Here is an 18,059-nt window from a genome sequence, read left to right as displayed (position 1 = left end):
TTTTCAGAATTTACGAGTTATTTTTTTCAGGTTTGACAAGTTAATTTTTTTTTTTTCAGGTTTTCCTTTCAGATTTTGCGGTGTGCGCTTCAAGTAAAGCATTTTTTCTCTGCTTATTTTTGTAGCTCTTATTTAATATTTTACAATATTCTTTTAGCTGTTATTTAAAAATTTACAATATTCTTTTCAGAATTTACGAGTTATTTTTTTCAGGTTTGACAAGTTAATATTTTTTCAGATTTTACAAGTTATTATTTTTTTCAAATTTACAAGTTATTTACTATATCTTTTGCTTATCTGTGAGCTAATTTAAGATTTTACAATATTCTTTTCAGGTTTTACAAGTAAATTTTTTCAGGTTTTCCTTTCAGATTTTGCAAGTTAATTTTCTGTTTATTATCGTGCTTAACTTGATTATTATTTCAGAAGTAATAAGGCATATATATTCAGCACTGTTTTTATCCTTAATTAATTACTGGGCGTTATTAAAGTTTGATTTTTTACTTTTTGGGTAACAAACATTTCCATTAATTACCTTTTTTTCTATGTAAAAACTCTGGTTTGGGAATACTTACTTCGAGTACCAATTTTTATTTTTCATAGGTACAGAAGAAACTGAAAAGTTTTTTTTTTTTTTTTTTTGCAAAGCTGTTTCTTATGCTTGGTTGATTTTAAATACAGCATTATTGATATATATTTCCGTACAATAATTTTGGTTTTTTGTTATGAATATTATGCGCTAAGTTATACAGCTGCTATTTACAGCATATTTATATATACACACCATGATAATGACTCTGTGTATTGATGCAATTTAAAAATCATCTAAATATTACTGTTTTTTCAAGTGTTCCTATTTAGATTGCCATTTGTATTTTTCTGATAACTACAGAGTTCTTATGTTGTTAAACTAATAACACTAAGAATATTTTATATACTAATATGTCATCGATAAGTTCTAGGTTTTGTTGTGCTTCTTGTGACTGCTCATTTTCTGTTAAAAGTAATTTATATAGACACATAAGAAATTTTCATTCTGAACATAAGTTGGAAACTTATAATGAAAGAGATTGTACTCTGTGTAATGAAAGGTTTACTTCTATGAAAGAGTTGCATGACCACATAGATTCTGTCCATACAGATATAAGGTTAAATTTTCAGGAACTTATTTTTCATTCTAAATCTGAATTCGAAAATTGGAAAGAAGATGTTGAAAAAAGTAGTCAGTCCTTTTTTGCCAAACGGACGACTAAACGTTTGGCAGATGGGACAATTCGTAGTTATTTCTTATGTAATAGAAGTGGTTCATGTAAAATAAAAACTGACAGAATACGTCACATGAAATGTGGAGGTTCAATTAAAATAGGGAAAACATGTCCTGCTGAAATAAAAGTGTCAGAGAAAGAGATCGGGGATATTTTTGAAATTAAAGTTAGTTACCAATCAGTGCATGTTGGTCATAGGCATGAAGTTGGGAAATTGCTGCTCTCAAAAACTGAAAAATCTAAATTAGCAGGTATGATGCAGCAAGGTATTCCAAAAGAAAAGATTTTAATGTCCATTCAAAGTAGTTATTCATCAACAAAAAGAATTGGTGTTACTCACTTAAAAGATTTACAAAATATTTCTAGAGGTATTCAGGTAAATAATGAAATTGTTTTTGACACTAATGATGCAGTATCGGTGGACTTAAAAGTCCAGAAAATGAAAGCTGAATCTGGTTGTCCAATTTTGTTGTACAAGAAAGTTGGTGACGAACTGCCAGGTTTTCAAGGTGTATCAAGGGATGATTTCCTTTTAGGGGTTATGAATGGTGCCCAACTTAGGTTGCTGGAATTAAACAGCAGCTGTATTATGATAGACTCTACTCATGGTATGAATCAGTATGGATTTCAATTAACTTCTGTACTTGTCAATGATGATAATCATGAAGGTTTTCCTGTTGCTATTTTGTATTCATCAAAAATAACAGCACAAACTTTTATACCATTTTTTTCAGCTATTAAAGATAGAGTTCCTAATCTTAAACCTAAGGTTTTCATGTCAGACGATGCTCCGGCATTTTATAATGCATGGTGTCAAGTTTTTGGTTAAGTTGATAAGTGTCTTTTGTGTAGCTGGCATGTTCGCAGAGCATGGAATAAAAACTTATCTAAAATAAAAAACAGTGACTTAAGGTTAAAAATTGCAAATGAGTTAGTGCAAATAATGCACGAAATTGACATAGTGTCTTTCAAAAGAATTTCGGATATCTTTGTCACCAGCTGTTTGTCTAATGAAGAAACAAAAGCTTTTGGAGAATATTTCTACAAAAATTATATGTCTCAGCCTGAGAAATGGGCCTATTGCTATCGAATTGGATTAGGGGTAAATACAAACATGAAAGTTGAAAGGTGGCACAAGCAGCTTAAGTATGAACATGGTAATGCAAAGGTGATAAAGAGACTAGATTATTCTTTATCTTTGGTGTTAAATGCTATTGCAAGGAAACTGATGAATCGTGTAATATCTTTAGAACGTCATAAATTGACAACTAGGGTCACAGAAATTCGTAAACGACGTTCGTACTGTTATCTATTTTTATTTGTTTCTTTTCGTGTGGTAGTTTTGGGTTTGCTTTGAATTACTATTTCTTTATTTTGTACTGTTTGGTTTGGCTTTTCTTTCTTCTTGTTGTTTGTAGTCTGTTGAGTTTTAATTGGTGGAGTCTGCATACTAACTGATGTTTGGTAGGCAACTGTGCGAGATCTTTTAAGAGCATTGGCGTAAGATGTATTTGGTCGTAGCTGTGTGCTTTGGACTAATCTTCTGGCTTCGGCATATGAGATGTTTCTCGTAACCTTTGCAGTTTGCACTTCTTTTTCCAATTTCCATTTTGGGCAGAGGCGTGAAAATGCTGGGTGCTCACCCTTGCAATATATACAAAGAGGCGCAGCGGTACAATTTTCAGAATCGTGGCCAATCTGTGAGCATCGGGCGCATGCGAGGCTGCCACGACAAGACGTCTTAGAATGGCCGAAACGCTGGCATTGGAAGCATCGCATAGGGTTGGGAATATAAGGTCTTACAGGACAATTTAAATATCCGGCCTTAATATTCTTAGGCAGATCAGGCGTGTTGAAGGTAAGGATCACGTGTTTCGTATCGATCAACTTACCTTCCTTACGCATCTTGATCCGCCTAGCACCGCAGACATTTTGGTCGGATAGCTCGGAAACGATCTCTTCTTCAGGAACATACAGAAGGTCGAATTCCGATATTACGCCACGACAATAATTCAGTGTCTTATGTGCTGTTACAGTGACATTTGCTTGCCAATGTTTAGTTATTTGAAGTAAAGAAGCAGACTGGGTGGCTGAGGTTGTATCAATAAGCAAGTCTCCGGATCGGAGACGCTTTATATTTCTCGGCTCACCAATACAAAACTGGATGTGTTTGTTTATTACGAAAGGAGACATCTTATGCATTTCGCCAGGACTAGAGATGACTAGGAAACGGGGACTATTGTTATGATTTTTTTCATTTGTATCTGTACGTAATTTTTTTGCAGTAGACTTTTCAGAACTAGGTTGAGTGACTGGTTTAGCAGTAGACGTTTCAGAAATAGGTTGAATGACTGGTTTAGCAGTAGACGTTTCAGAACTAGGTTGAGTGACTGGAGTGATTTGAGTAACTGGACTGACCTCGAAATCTTTAATTAATTATATGTGTGAAGAAGCCATATTGAAGAGAAGAAAGATTCGGGTCCGACGGCCCCGCCCACCACGGAGCCCAACAAGGGAACACAGATTCCTGTGTTAGGGCTAGCCGGACCTATACGCAAACTGAAGCCCCACAGTCGGCTTTCCCGAAAGCAGGTACTCCCGAGAGCTTGACCCCAAGCCACTGACACAAGGACTAGTGACCAGCCGATTGACACCCGATTGACACCCGTTTAGCTGAAGCAGAGGCCAAAGCAGTGTGTTCGGGACAGTACCTCGCCCCTCAACTACCAGGACCCTCCTTTCCAGCGACACGGGTCTCCACGCACGGCAAACACGTGGGCAGTTTTCTCGCCACTCGAAAACTAGAAACAAGGTCTGTTCCAGCCTCTCGTGACGAGCCCCAAACTCCGTAGAGAGAAACCACAAGGGAGAAGGGAAGGGAAAAAGTTCTAGTCAAGAGGAGAGGAGACGGAAAAGAGGATAGATCACTGGGGCTCCAGGATCGTGACACCCGTCTCATCAACAAGATGATCCCCTGAAGGGCTAGGGTACCTCGGGATTGCCACACCCGTACTCACAAAAGTGAGCCCCCTGAGGGTAAGGGAACGATTGGAAAATTACCGTTACAAATTATATGAAACAAGCCATATTTCTACAGGAAATACTAAAAGGAATGGAATTAAATTAGTAACTCTAGTAACAGCAGATGATAACGAAATGTTTATGATTTTAATTTGATCCTACGCGCGATACATAATCATACGTAACCTGAAATATTTAAATTTTGTTTTATTATCTATTAAAAATTGCAAAATCCCGAAAACATCCGAAGACTATTAATATCCTGTTGCTCATTGACTGTTGTCGAAATCCTGGGAAAATAAAAAGAACACTTTATTCTTTTTGCTTTGAAAATTGAATTAATTTTTATGGCTGATTTAGATTACAGAACGATACGGCAGTCAGCTTCACTAACCACTATCCCTGTTGGGAGACTTATTAATTAATCTATTGTACACAGTAATTGACTTGGCTTGTTAATTCATGAAATAACTAGTTATTCTATGAAATAATTGACTTATATGCTTTAATGGTAACCTATATTACAGCATTAATAACTTCAACTAAATTAGGATTCATGATATGAAACTTAGCTGAAAATATTTGAGTCATATTTCATGCTTTAAAGTTTTAGCCATTTATAGTGGAGTATTTTCAGTTATAAAACGTCATTCGTGTCAGTCCTTAATTTTCGATGAAATAAATCCCAACAATTAGATTTCGAAGGATTGACCTCGTTTTTATACAAAGCGAATCAAATGCGGATGTGTCGCACTGTAGAGTAATTAGGTTTTTATGAAGGAGAAGACGTGAAAAATGAGCAAAGCTGTCGCCGGGACTCGAGCCTGCATCTCTCGAATACGCCCCGAGTGTGCCAGTTACACCAGGAAGGCATGGATGAATGACGGAGAAAATACCTTATAGCATTAGGTAAATATTTGACTAAAGATGCATTTTACAACTCAAGTCCCTAAATATAGTTATGCGCTTTGCCACATCTAAATAACATAAATTAACTCAGTGAAAATCCTCCAATGAAGAACCCTCGATATAAGCAGATAACCCTCCAATTCTTTGCAGTACCCTTCCATAACATGAAACTTCGGAAAGCGATATCGCATATTCGTGTTATCTAAATTGCTTCCATTTAATTTGCGAAGTGCTAGAAATATGTAGCTCAATATTCATACACTGTTAATCGTTAATAACATCACGATTGGGTGCATTCTATGCAAACGAATTGTAACAATTTTTCCATAAAGAGGGAACCGTGCTCAACGCTAATTTTCCCTACGGACAGTGCAGTATTCAAGAAACGTCGCGCTTGGGAAACATTTACTGTATTAATGGCACATAGAATCGTGCAGGAAGAATTTCAAAACTGTTTTAACAAAAAACACAAACAGTTTTAAAGACGGCGTATTCACCATGTCGCCGAGTGGTAGAGACCGCCAAATACTGGTGTGTGACAAGAGTTTGAGTCCAGGCGAAAGGGCTTTCTGTGTGATCTTAATTTTTGTGTTATATTTTTGTTTCATGCACAACAGGAAGACGAATCAGATAGTCTCAGAAAGACCTTCTCGAAGGCATCTTTCCCGAAAAAGATAGTGTTTAGCTATCTGATCTAGAGCGTTTGAATCCTGTTGACGATTCTTAGCATTATTAATCATCATTTCAATAATAACCGGCATTCGTTTATTAAACGCCGAAAATCGCCTGCATGTTAAATACAGCAAATCCTGTTAGAAATCTCAATTTATATTTTCAGAAAATATGTAATAATCTCTACTGTTATTTGACTGGGTTGAATGATAAATCATTCCGTTTCGCGTTATATAAACTACAGAATAAAACATAACTCAGTATCTGGCCTAACTTCATTTTTCCAACTCTCAAATTGGTTATAGGTTTTTGTTACAATTTCCGTCAACTTTAAATTAATTGAATTGCCATCACTCATGTTCCAAATCAAAATTCCGAAAAATAGGGGGACTGCATGTGTAAGCTAAAAGCAGTTTAAACAGCATCTAGCTAAAAAGCAAATATTCCAGCCACACACGTTATATATAGACAAGCCAATTACAAAGGAAATTATGAGCTAACCTATATTACATTACCACCGCTTTGCTGCAAAAGCACAAAACAGTTTCATTAAAAAAAATCACAGAAAACAACTGTCTGTCATGTTAGCAAAAGTGATTTTAAATTACTTATATCACAAGAGATTACGAAAAAACTGGTGGTTAGCAATTTCTTGGATTATATTTCATTGTAAAATTCTTTTCTTCGAATCAAAACTTACGTCGAAAAATTCAGTTTCACATACTTCTTCCAAAATTAAAACGCATAACTTAAAAATAATAATTTTATCTGGGTTTTCATACACCAAAACTGTGTAAGCTTGCTTCTCTTTCGTTATATATTAATAAATTATTTACATTTCTTACATAGTATGTATTTATATACATATACAAAAATTTAAATTTAAAGCATTTTGTTGCTTCATGAATATGCTCCACAGTTCGAAGAGCTGGTGAGTTGTGTAGTATTTTTTGTCTCGAATTCAAACTTTTTATCAATATTGATATTTAGTTTTCGATGGAAAACATTAAAACGTTCAAGCAACATGAGTTCGTATAATTTGATAACGAAGACAGGTCTACTAGGTCTGTAATTTTGAGGGTTCTAATGGCTTTGACCAGGTTTCGATTAGGCAATATTAAGTCGCGTTTCTAAATTTCTGGAAAATAGTGATATCGTTTATTAGCAATGAACATTATTATGAAAATCATAATGCTAATTGTTAATTTGTACATAAAATTAATTATTAGGTATCATTATTATTGAAAAAGACGAATTTAGAGGGAATGTCTTTGATCATACATTTGGAGGAAGGGTCCAGTCAAGGTGCATTTCTAAGCTTGTGTTTAACAATATAATTTCTAGCCTCAAAAAGAGAAGTTACTATTAGTCCCTCTATTACTGTTCTGATGGTTTTTTTTCTGTTGATTTTTAGTTTGGTTATTTTGGTTTGGGTTGACTGTGTAACTAGAAACGGAATTTGATGTGGGTTTTCGTTCAGCTCCTTTCTTTCTTTATTTGATTTGATAATAAACGAAATGTGATACACTGGCACTTATCAAAATCACTGAAGCTTTAAATTAAAAGTTGGTTGAAATTTCTATCATTTGCTAAATGTTGAGAGCAAGTTAAAGGTATTAAAAGCAATTATATAATTCGAGATCTCAAATAAATTAAATTAAAAATACATAATTTAAAAATATATTAATTAGTAAAAGTTCGATTGTTCAAGACGACATAGTTATACTTTTATTGAGTGTGTCGGTTTTTACATGAGGCTTGCAGCAAATATTTACTTTATGTGATAATACTTAAGCAAAAAAATAAATAAATAAATAAATAAAAAATAAGCTAAATAATAAGCAAAAAAAAAAAAAAAAAAAAACTCCAAGAATGTCTCATCAAAATCCAATAAACGTTCAAGCCCCTCCGTTAATCTTTCTCAAAACAACACTTTACAAAACCGTAAGGCTACACGACCGGCTGCAACTATCCCCAGTGCAAATCTAGCATGCCACGGAGTTTCATACTCCAGTGTCCTCACAGGTATGAAACAGGTTTCTCTTTCCATTGTACCAAATTACTCGTACTTGGTCTCCCAAAGAGATAATTCGGAGCTAAATTGTACCGATATCCTTTTGGCAACACTTGTTTTTGTTTTCAATATAAACTATTTCATTTTTAAAAATCACGGCCAAACCTATTGTTTCAATATTTTTGACAGAAATTAATTGTCCGCTTAATTTTGGAACGTAAAGAACATCTTTTAACATTATTTCAACACCATTATTAGTTTTACCGCAAATATCATCAATTTCTTCCACTTCTGAAACCGCTGACTTAGACGCGCACTTAACAGTTCCAGTCTTAGGCTTAATTGAGGTAAACCATTCCTTGTGAGAAGAGATATGAGAAGTTGCACCAGAATCAATAATAAATTGATCATGCACAAGATTTCCAGCCATAAAAGATATTGCAGGGGATGCATACTTATTACTATTTGAATTTGTCTACTTTTTAGAATTATCAAAACATTCACTTTTGAAATGACCAGTTTTCCCACAGTTATGACAGACGCAGTTCTTTTTTCTACAAAATCTAACAGAATGGCCTTTTCTTTTACAATAAATACAAAACAATTCTTTAAGAGCACTAATAAAAACAGAGTTGTCTGTATTTGGTTTAGAAAACTTATTTTTACTTTTATAATCAAACATAAGAGATTCACAATCAATAAGACTGCTTGTAACAAAATCCAAACTCAAATTATCACTTGGTTGATTTTCTAGTGATGCCTTAACATTTTCATATTCCTTTGGCAATGACATTAAAATGTAAATAATAACATCAAAGTCGCTTACTTCAGATCCTGAGACGCGTAGATTACCAACCAAGCATAATATGCAATTCGATATGCAGTCTCATTCCTTATGGTAGCACGTAAACACGTGTTAAATTTTGATTCACTGCTCCTTTAGCGCTATACGTAGCTTGTAGGTTCTTCCATATTTTACATGCCGTGTCTTCACGTTAAAGAGAAGCAATAACATTATCACTTAGAAGCACAAGTATTAAGGCATAAGCCTTTTTCAATTTCAAAACATCTGCAACTCTGTCCGCAATTGCTTCCGTTTCCAAAAATGTATCCAATTCCCTTGCAGTAAATACAGCTTGAACTCTTCGACACCAAAGAGTAAAGTTATTAACACCATCACATGGCACAACACCAAAAGCTTCCCTTTCACTTCCAGTTGAAAAAGACATCATTCATGAAGCACAAGGAGGGCGAGGGTTCTATCATGACCCGTGCATCTCTGGCAGAAGATATGCCAAATGGTCTCCAAGACAAACACGATTTTCTGGAAAATTTCAGTCTTTATTTTGCTCGATTTCTAGGAAATATATTAAAAATTAATTTAATATTTCTATTGTAATTAATTATTCCTTTCTTTCATCCTTACCTGACAAAATACATTATAAATAATGTTTTCGTAAATCGGTTAAACATCTCCGTATACAAAACATTCCTCGTTCTTTCTGAACGCTTTATTTTTCTAAAATAGTGATGCTAAAATAGAAAATGACGCTCTCTCTGTTCTCGACAGTTTTACGCCGGGCACTGAGAAATCTCTAGTACCTTCCACTTCTCGAAATTACTGGAAGGCATATAAGAGCTGGATACGGTTGCGTGATGACCACTACACCACAAAAGCATGCTAAGAGGGCGGTCTGTTCCCAGGTATCACTTGAAAGCTCCTGTTGTTGTTACTTATGCTCAGTTGCCGTAACATCAACCCAAGCGCACGAAATACCTCGTGGCAAGGAACGGTCCGCCCCAAATTTTGATGGAGAGCACACCGGGGGACGGGCCCGAGGGTCTACTACCCTCTCCCTTTCCACCAAACTACACGAGAGGACTTTCGGCTCGCCGCATAATTAGACTGCCGCCATGCCGCACCGACACTATACATTTACAAACTGCCATGCCTTCCAATCTCCGGGATTAGAACCCGGGACATTCGGCAGTCAGCGACGCTAACCACTAGACCATTTCTTCCATGTTGTACTTGAAAAATAAATACAGAACAAAATTAAAATTGGATCCTAACTTATGGTTAAAACTAATCGAACTAAGACCAGACGTAACGAAATTGATCTATCTCAAACAGGGCCAAATCTCACACTAAATTTTAGAATTAAAGTATTATAACTTAAATTTTGCTAATTAAAATGGCAACCAATTTTTAATCTAATATTTTTTGTGTGCATATTTAATACAAATATCCAATAGGTTGTGCAAATGGCAAATATAGATTAGATTTTTTTTAAATATTTCTATTGAGATATAGAAAAAAAAATCATTTCTTGATTATGCTTATTTTCAAAATATTTTGATTCTTAGAGCAAACGTATGAAAATAATTTAAATACTTCCGCCATAAGAACAGGACCGAAACAGTCTTGATCCGAAAGAAATATTGACCTTGGGTGAATAACTTAAAAGCACGCTAAATTATGTATTGCAAAGGGGAAATTATCATAAGCAACAAAATTATTTAAATCTGAATTAATTAACTCGCGTTATTGTCTGCCCAGATAAATATTTTATACACGTTTTGTAACAATTAAGTTTTGTTTAATCACGTTTTCATTCCCGATTAGTCCGAAAAGTGTAAAATCCCGATTAGCCCAGATAATGTGGATTGCCTTGTATGAGTGAAAATACATATAAAGAAGCATCTATAATTATTTCGTAAAATTTATTGTGAAGAAAATTTTCGGTCTTAATTGCATTATTAATTATTGTGTTATTACGTTATTAATAACAGTGTTTGAGAAAGAAGGTCCTTTCGATACACAGTCTCGCGCTCTGGAAACAAAAAGTTTTTTTTTTTCCCTTAAATCCTTCTTAGAGTGTTACCATTGCTAGCTTTTAAATCGTTTAGTTTTTTTAATCAAAAATTCGTTGACGTGTTGCAAAATATGAAATCGATAACAAAACAAATTTCAAATTCAAATTAGGGCTTCCACATGCCCATATTCTACGGAAGATTACGTTATTGAAATTTTTATGGCTCTAGGTACCATTGTTTTATCACAATGCGAGAAACATACGTACCTTTATGCAGATTCTTCATTATTTAATTTCTTTAAATATAATACAGGGAAATAATATGTGGTGGCAACGATTTAAAAAGTGATACAGCCTTTTAAAGTTTTCGACGCAAAATTCCAAAACGAAATTAATAGTCCTTGTGAGCAAATTACTCCTTTGGACTAAAATAAATAAATAAATAAAAGAACAGGAGCATGAACTTTCATCACAGACAGGAGATCAAATTTTTAAAGTTGTTTTGCAGATTATTTATTTTTTATTTAATTACTCATTTCGTGCTCCGTCATTAGGTACTTCAAGGCAAGGATTAATGCCCGTGAGGTACATTCTAAAGGAAACTGGCTAGTATCCACGTTACAGATGGGAAAACTACGAAAATAATCCGTAGCCAATACGTTCGAGGTGCTCGAATCTGGAACGAGTTACCAGTTTGCAGCGGTTTTTACAGCTGGGCTGCTCGCTGTATTTTCCCAACTTAAAACATATTTTGCAATGCTTTCTTAACGATTAAAAGGTGTATTTAATATGGTGTATTTAATTATGGCAAAGCACACGAGGGCTATCTGCCTAAGGGGAGGGATGCCTTCGTGGAGGACTTTCTAAGGGAAACTGGCTCGTATACACGTTACGCATGGGGAAAACCACGAAAACGCCCATGCAGCCAGCCCGTTCGCGGGATTTGAACCTCGGACCGAACTACCAGTGTTCAGCGAATTTCCTTTACTTGCATACACACACACACACACACACACATGGAAAAAAAAAAAAAAAAAAAAAAAAAAAAACCTAATTTCAAATGATCTTTTGATCAATCGGAAAAGTCACTAAACATTGGTAGTTCGACCCGTGTTTCTAATCCAAGAAATTCCCGCAGCTCTTTCTTTTTTTACACTCATTTACTGTGTAAAAATGCATCGTAAAAGTTTCAATTCATGAAGCAAAAATATATTTTTAATTTAATCTTTAAAATATTGAAAAAATTTTCACCTTTACCTTAGCATATCTTTTTACAAATCCCTTTAATAAGAAAAAATAACGAAAGAAATTAACTCATATTCGATGATTGATACCTCGGTCCAAATTTATTGTAACCTTTTCCAAAAGCATATAAGGTATTTCTCCCGCTTTCCTAGCGTGCCTTCGTGGTGTAGTGGTCAGCACACTGAGCCTTATTTCAGACCTCCGTGGTTCAATTCCCGGCGAAGGGTTTGCGTCATCTTGCCTGCTTCCAATTAATTCTAATGTCTCTACAGTGGCGCCCGAACTAAAAGGATTCTACACACCCAGGATTTCGCGATTGGGTCCCCTTAAAAACCCCAGTCGCCCTTTAAAAAGGGGAGTATATAAGGTATTTATCCCGCTTTCCTAACGTGCCTTCGTGGTGTAGTGCTCAGCACACTGAGCCGGTATTTCAGAGATCCGTGGTTCGATTCCCGGCAAAGGCGTTGCTTATTTTTCATCTTTCCTGCTCCAAAAAAATCCTAATGTCTCTACAAGCATAGAGTTTATATGGATATCAATAAATTAAGGATTATTTCTCCATCTAATTTTCTTAACATGTTTATTCCAGAATATTCTTTCCACACTGTAGCGCTTAACTTTATGAGTTTTCCATAATCATTCAATTTCTGTAGCTATGGTAACTTTGCATACCTTCTGACAAGGAGTTATATTTTTAACCACTGTATTTTAATTCCTGTTGACCATCAGTATATTATTCACTTGTTTCACAAGTGCAGATATTTATTTTCTACGCAAATCTACGTAAAATAGCAATAAAACTTCAGTTATGCGGTGCTCCTGATCGATTGCTTGTTTCAGATAGAATGAAATTAAGCTTAATGTTACTGTTAATTAGCTTGTTATTAATTTAATTGTACGTTTCTAATTAATTATATGTTCAGATATTTCCAAGTATATTACACAAACTTTTGCATCCCAATTTTTAGTTTTTGGTTAAAAAAATAAGCTTTTATTTACTGAGAGGCCTGATTAATTACATTAGTTTGCAGTACTGTTATCTTAATTCTTTCCTTCTAGATAAATTTTAGAAAAAACTTCTTAGCATAATAATTTAAATTTTTTTACAATTCATACGTCAGTGTTCCAAACGCATAGTAATGTTGTTATAATAGATTTCATGCTAACCTTTTTTTAAATTTAACTATTAATTTCTGCAAACATTTACATGATTACTTTAATTAACCAAAAATATTTCTAGCACACTTTAACACACTTTCATTCGGAATAATCTTTTGCACGGCAGTGAACTATATTCAATTTTCCAGTCTAGTTCAGACATCTTGACTATTATTGATGCAATTTATAAAAAATATAATTGGTATGCTTTATAATTATTTAATTCATAATACTATTATAATACTCTTTGTTCTAATATTGTAGCGGACACAGACGGAAACGTAATCTACTTCCTGGATGGCCCTCGTAACATAAAGGGATTTGAGGTAATGTTCGCTGCTGATGCACATATGATCACACGCCTGTACTGAACGGGGTAAAGGGTATTATAAACTCATTTTAAAACAAAATTAATTTTGTGAAAATATTACACAAATTGAAGGAATATACATTTTTACTATAATGTAATCTACGATTTGTCACTTTGAAAATGTGGAGAACTAAAGCGCGAAATAAAAGAAAACTGAAACAAACATTTGGAAAATCTCATCGAGCTTAAATTAGTTTCTCAATTAGATGTTTTGAGTGTGTTTAAAATTAAGCCAAATAACTTCCTAAATAAATTTTTATTTACGTTTCTTTTTTTTTTTTGTTCAACATTTAACTTTCATTGGTTTTAAGAGAAACAGCACTTGATAGAGAGACTCTAAATTCGGAAAAAACTGAAAAAAAATTGGTTTCTACACAGGCAGTGCAATTACACTGACCTGTTGGGAAGACAAGACACCGTTGGACAAGGAAAATATTAGGCCAGACAGAGAGGAAAATTCATAGCCTCCTCCTCGTAATGCGAAAGGAGGCCACTTGGGAAAAAATTACATTACAGCAGTAATTTTGAAACCACTAAGAAGCAACAGAACTCTAACAAATTTCAGGCTTCTGATAATTATAGTGTGATTAACAGTTCAACCTCACTTCGAATATTACAATACAATATAAAGAAAGAACCAATTCAGACACTTCAATATGGAATTCAAAACCTAAGAAATTAATGCATAGACGCTACACTAAATATTAAAACATAATGTGAAGCGTTCACGTAAAATAAATAAGTAGTAAAACTCCAATATAAAGCAACATGTGAAAAGGGACCTACAAATTATAACATTCAAGCTTTTCTAGTGAAAATAAAGTTAATATAAAACAAGATTTACCAGCCACAGACGTCTTTTTGCTCTGCACTATTTCTCCGTTCTTTTTCTTTCATGATATGTTCTGGAATCCAAAAGTGCACAAAAATGATGACAAATTACACTAGAAGAGGCCAAGGGGGGGGGGGGAAGGAATCATTAGATTTTAACTACTTTGAAATTAAAGAATATCTATACACAAAGATAAATATCTAATATTGTTTCTTAATATATAAAACTTCGAAAGTAGCCTTCTTTGTTTTAAATTCCAGCAATCTGCTACATTGTTACAAAAATCATGATTGCAGTCGATAGAATAGCAAATGATTTTCCTTATACGACAGGTGTACAGTAAGCGAAAGAGGTTTTTAATGTATGGGTACAACATGAACAATGAAAGAAAAAAAATTATACAGTTATTACAGATACACAGAATAAAAGGGATAATGATCTTCGAGAAAAGTAAATAATTTTAGCGCAGGTACAAAGATGGCACCGAAAGTCAATAAGAAGGTAATTTTAAATGACAAATAAACAAAATAAACTTTACTGTTAGCTTTGAAGCAGGTGTTATATATAAAACTATCTTAATTCACACACAGAATTAGTGACATAACAGATCAAAAAAGAGTAAGAATCAAACTCGCAATATATTGACATTAAAAGAGCTATACAAATATACTTATTTTTATTTATTTATTTATTTATTTTTTTTTTTTTTTGAAAGGGCTCAAAAACACCATTCTAAAAACAGATTTCGAAAAACATCTTGGAAAGAAAAGTCATAAACCATAAAATAAATATTTCATTCAGAATTTTAACGCAAAAACCGTTTCTAATTTTAAGTTCTTTACTTAGGTACACTCATCCATGAGAAAGGACAGCTTAGTCCAATGTACAAGAAATTATCCTGTAATATTACCACGTCACTTTAATGCAATTATAGCAATATTTCACTCAGGAAAAGAACATATTGTCTAGCTGCCCGGGTTCGAGCCCAGCTTTAATACAGCAAGCCAAAACACATCAAATGCCATTGAATGATATACCATTTTGAAATGTTGCAAAAAATTTTAATAAAATTTCGTGAATGAGCTATTGCAATTACCTATATACTAAAATTTTAACCAAAAATTCAACAAAACTAAGATACTCTTTTTTTCTTTCGAAGGAATCAAAGTCATATACTAATGTAGGGATGCTCAACTTATTGTACTATAAAACCTAAACATAGGAATGAAATTTTGTCAGCTATGTGAGATGTCCAATACCGAGAAATTCCATAAATTGTAGATTAGAACGTACCTCTCAAAACACACGAAAGGTAAAACACAATTCATATACTTTTCTTTTAGTCTTGAAGCAGATGTTCTATATTAAACTGTCTTAGCTCACATACAGAATTAGTAATATATTAGCTCAAAATGTTGTAAGAACCAAACACGCATTATATAAACATTAAAAAAAAATCTACATACATTTATTAGTGTTACGAGGGTTTATTCTGAAATATAATAATGTCACTTTCAGTGAAATGATAGAAATTTTCACTCAGGGAAGGGACATTCTGTCTGGCTGCCTGGGTTCCATACCAGCTTCTGTTACAAAAGTTTCATAGAAGAATTTTAAAAATCTAGAAATGAAACTTATGAAGAAATTATTGTCCATAATTGGTTCTATGATTTAGTCATTCTTACAGACATAATAACTAAAATCTTAAACTTGAGGGGGGCGGAGAGAACTAAACTAAAGTTTTTGAATTTAAGGTTGTTTTTAATTAATTTTAAATCAGAATTAATTTTGTAAAAATATTACACAAATATAAAGAATATACATTTTTACCATAATGCAATGTACATTTTGCCACTTTGAAAATCTGGAGAACTAAAGCGTGAAATATAAGAAAACTGAAACAAACATTTGGAATGAAACCAAATACAAACAAAGAAATAAAATTGCATTCCTTCCCTTGGTGCAGTTATTAACAACTTTAACTTAATGGAAGCCAATTTTAAGTTTATAAAATTTTGGCTAGCTGCAATTATATATTTCACTTTTAATATTTCAGTTATAAGTGCATTACACAAAGTATAAAAATGTGTGGTATAATATCTTAAAGAAAAGGTATACTCTTTGTATTATTTTCAAAAAAATCCAGCAAGATGAAAATTAAATACAGGGAAATTATATTTTAATGTGAAATTTAACATTGCATTTCTTCTGAGAGTTTTTTTTCTCCCTCTGGTAAATGCGATGTTATTGCTAAATCCGTGCAGTCGTCCGGATGTTTGTTTGTTATTCTGTATCTGAACATTGATTTTAACACGTTTGTTGTTGAAAATCCTCTTTCACATTTTTAAATAGATCGAAAGCAGGAATTTATCTTTTTAAAAGTTTAACAGTTCATTATTTTTCTGATCTAGGACTATTCAAATGGCTTTTTGTGATATTCTTCATCTTGATTAGGATGAAAACCAATTATTTCTATTTCTAGATCAGTAGAATTGTTAACATATTTGCAATCTTTTACCATTTTTCTTAAATACTAGTCTTATGTAATGGGTTTGAAGTGAACGTAGTAGTTGGCCTAATTTTAAATACACTCAAAACATCTAATTTAGAAACTAATTTAAGCTCGATGAGATTTTCCAAATGTTTGTTTCAGTTTTCTTATATTTCACGCTTTAGTTCTCCAGATTTTCAAAGTGGCAAAATGTACATTGCATTATGGTAAAAATGTATATTCCTTATATTTGTGTAATATTTTTACAAAAATTATTCTGATTTAAAATTAATTTAAAATACCCTTAAATTCAAAACCTTTAGTTTAGTTCTCTCCCCCCCCTCAAGTTTAAGATTTTAGTTATTATGTCTGTAAGAATGACTAAATCATAGAACCCATTATGGACAATAATTTCTTCATAAGTTTCATTTCTAGATTTTTAAAATTCTTCTATGAAACTTTTGTAACAGAAGCTGGTATGGAACCCAGGCAGCCAGACAGAATGTCCCTTCCCTGAGTGAAAATTTCTATCATTTCACTGAAAGTGACATTATTATATTTCAGAATAAACCCTCGTAACACTAATAAATGTATGTAGATTTTTTTTTAATGTTTATATAATGCGTGTTTGGTTCTTACAACATTTTGAGCTATTATATTACTAATTCTGTATGTGAGCTAAGACAGTTTAATATAGAACATCTGCTTCAAGACTAAAAGTAAAGTATTTGAATTGTGTTTTACCTTTCATGTGTTTTGAGAGCTACGTTCTAATCTACAATTTATGGAATTTCTCGGTATTGGACATCTCACATAGCTGACAAAATTTCATTCCTATGTTTAGGTTTTATAGTACAATAAGTTGAGCATCCCTACATTAGTATATGACTTTGATTCCTTCGAAAGAAAAAAAGAGTATGTTAGTTTTGTTGAATTTTTGGTCAAAATTTTAGTATATAGGTAATTGCAATAGCTCATTCACGAAATTTTATTTAAATTTTTTGCAACATTTCAAAATGGTATATCATTCAATGGCATTTGATGTGTTTTCGCTTGCTGTATTAAAGCTGGGCTCGAACTTGGGCAGCTAGACAATATGTTCTTTCCCTGAGTGAAATATTGCTATAATTTCATTAAAGTGACGTGGTAATATTACAGGATAATTTCTTGTACATTGGACTAAGCTGTCCTCTCTCATGGATGAGTGTACCTAAGTAAAGAACTTAAAATTAGAAACGTTTCTTGCATTAAAATTCTAAATAAAAT

The 18,059-nt window shown here is 33.2% G+C and overlaps 1 long non-coding RNA gene across 2 annotated transcripts in view; it reads right to left on the bottom strand.

Moving 5' to 3' along the window:
- LOC146993178 (uncharacterized) overlaps nt 1-18,059 on the bottom strand; it is an 880,479-nt gene that overhangs the window by 456,486 nt on the left and 405,934 nt on the right. The window lies entirely within an intron of this gene.

This window comes from Stegodyphus dumicola, chromosome X1 (genome assembly GCF_044657685.1).
Source record: "Stegodyphus dumicola isolate Sdum_Otavi_A_Nest chromosome X1, ASM4465768v1".
NCBI lineage: Eukaryota > Metazoa > Arthropoda > Arachnida > Araneae > Eresidae > Stegodyphus > Stegodyphus dumicola.
This window is presented reverse-complemented; position numbering and strand designations above follow the sequence as displayed.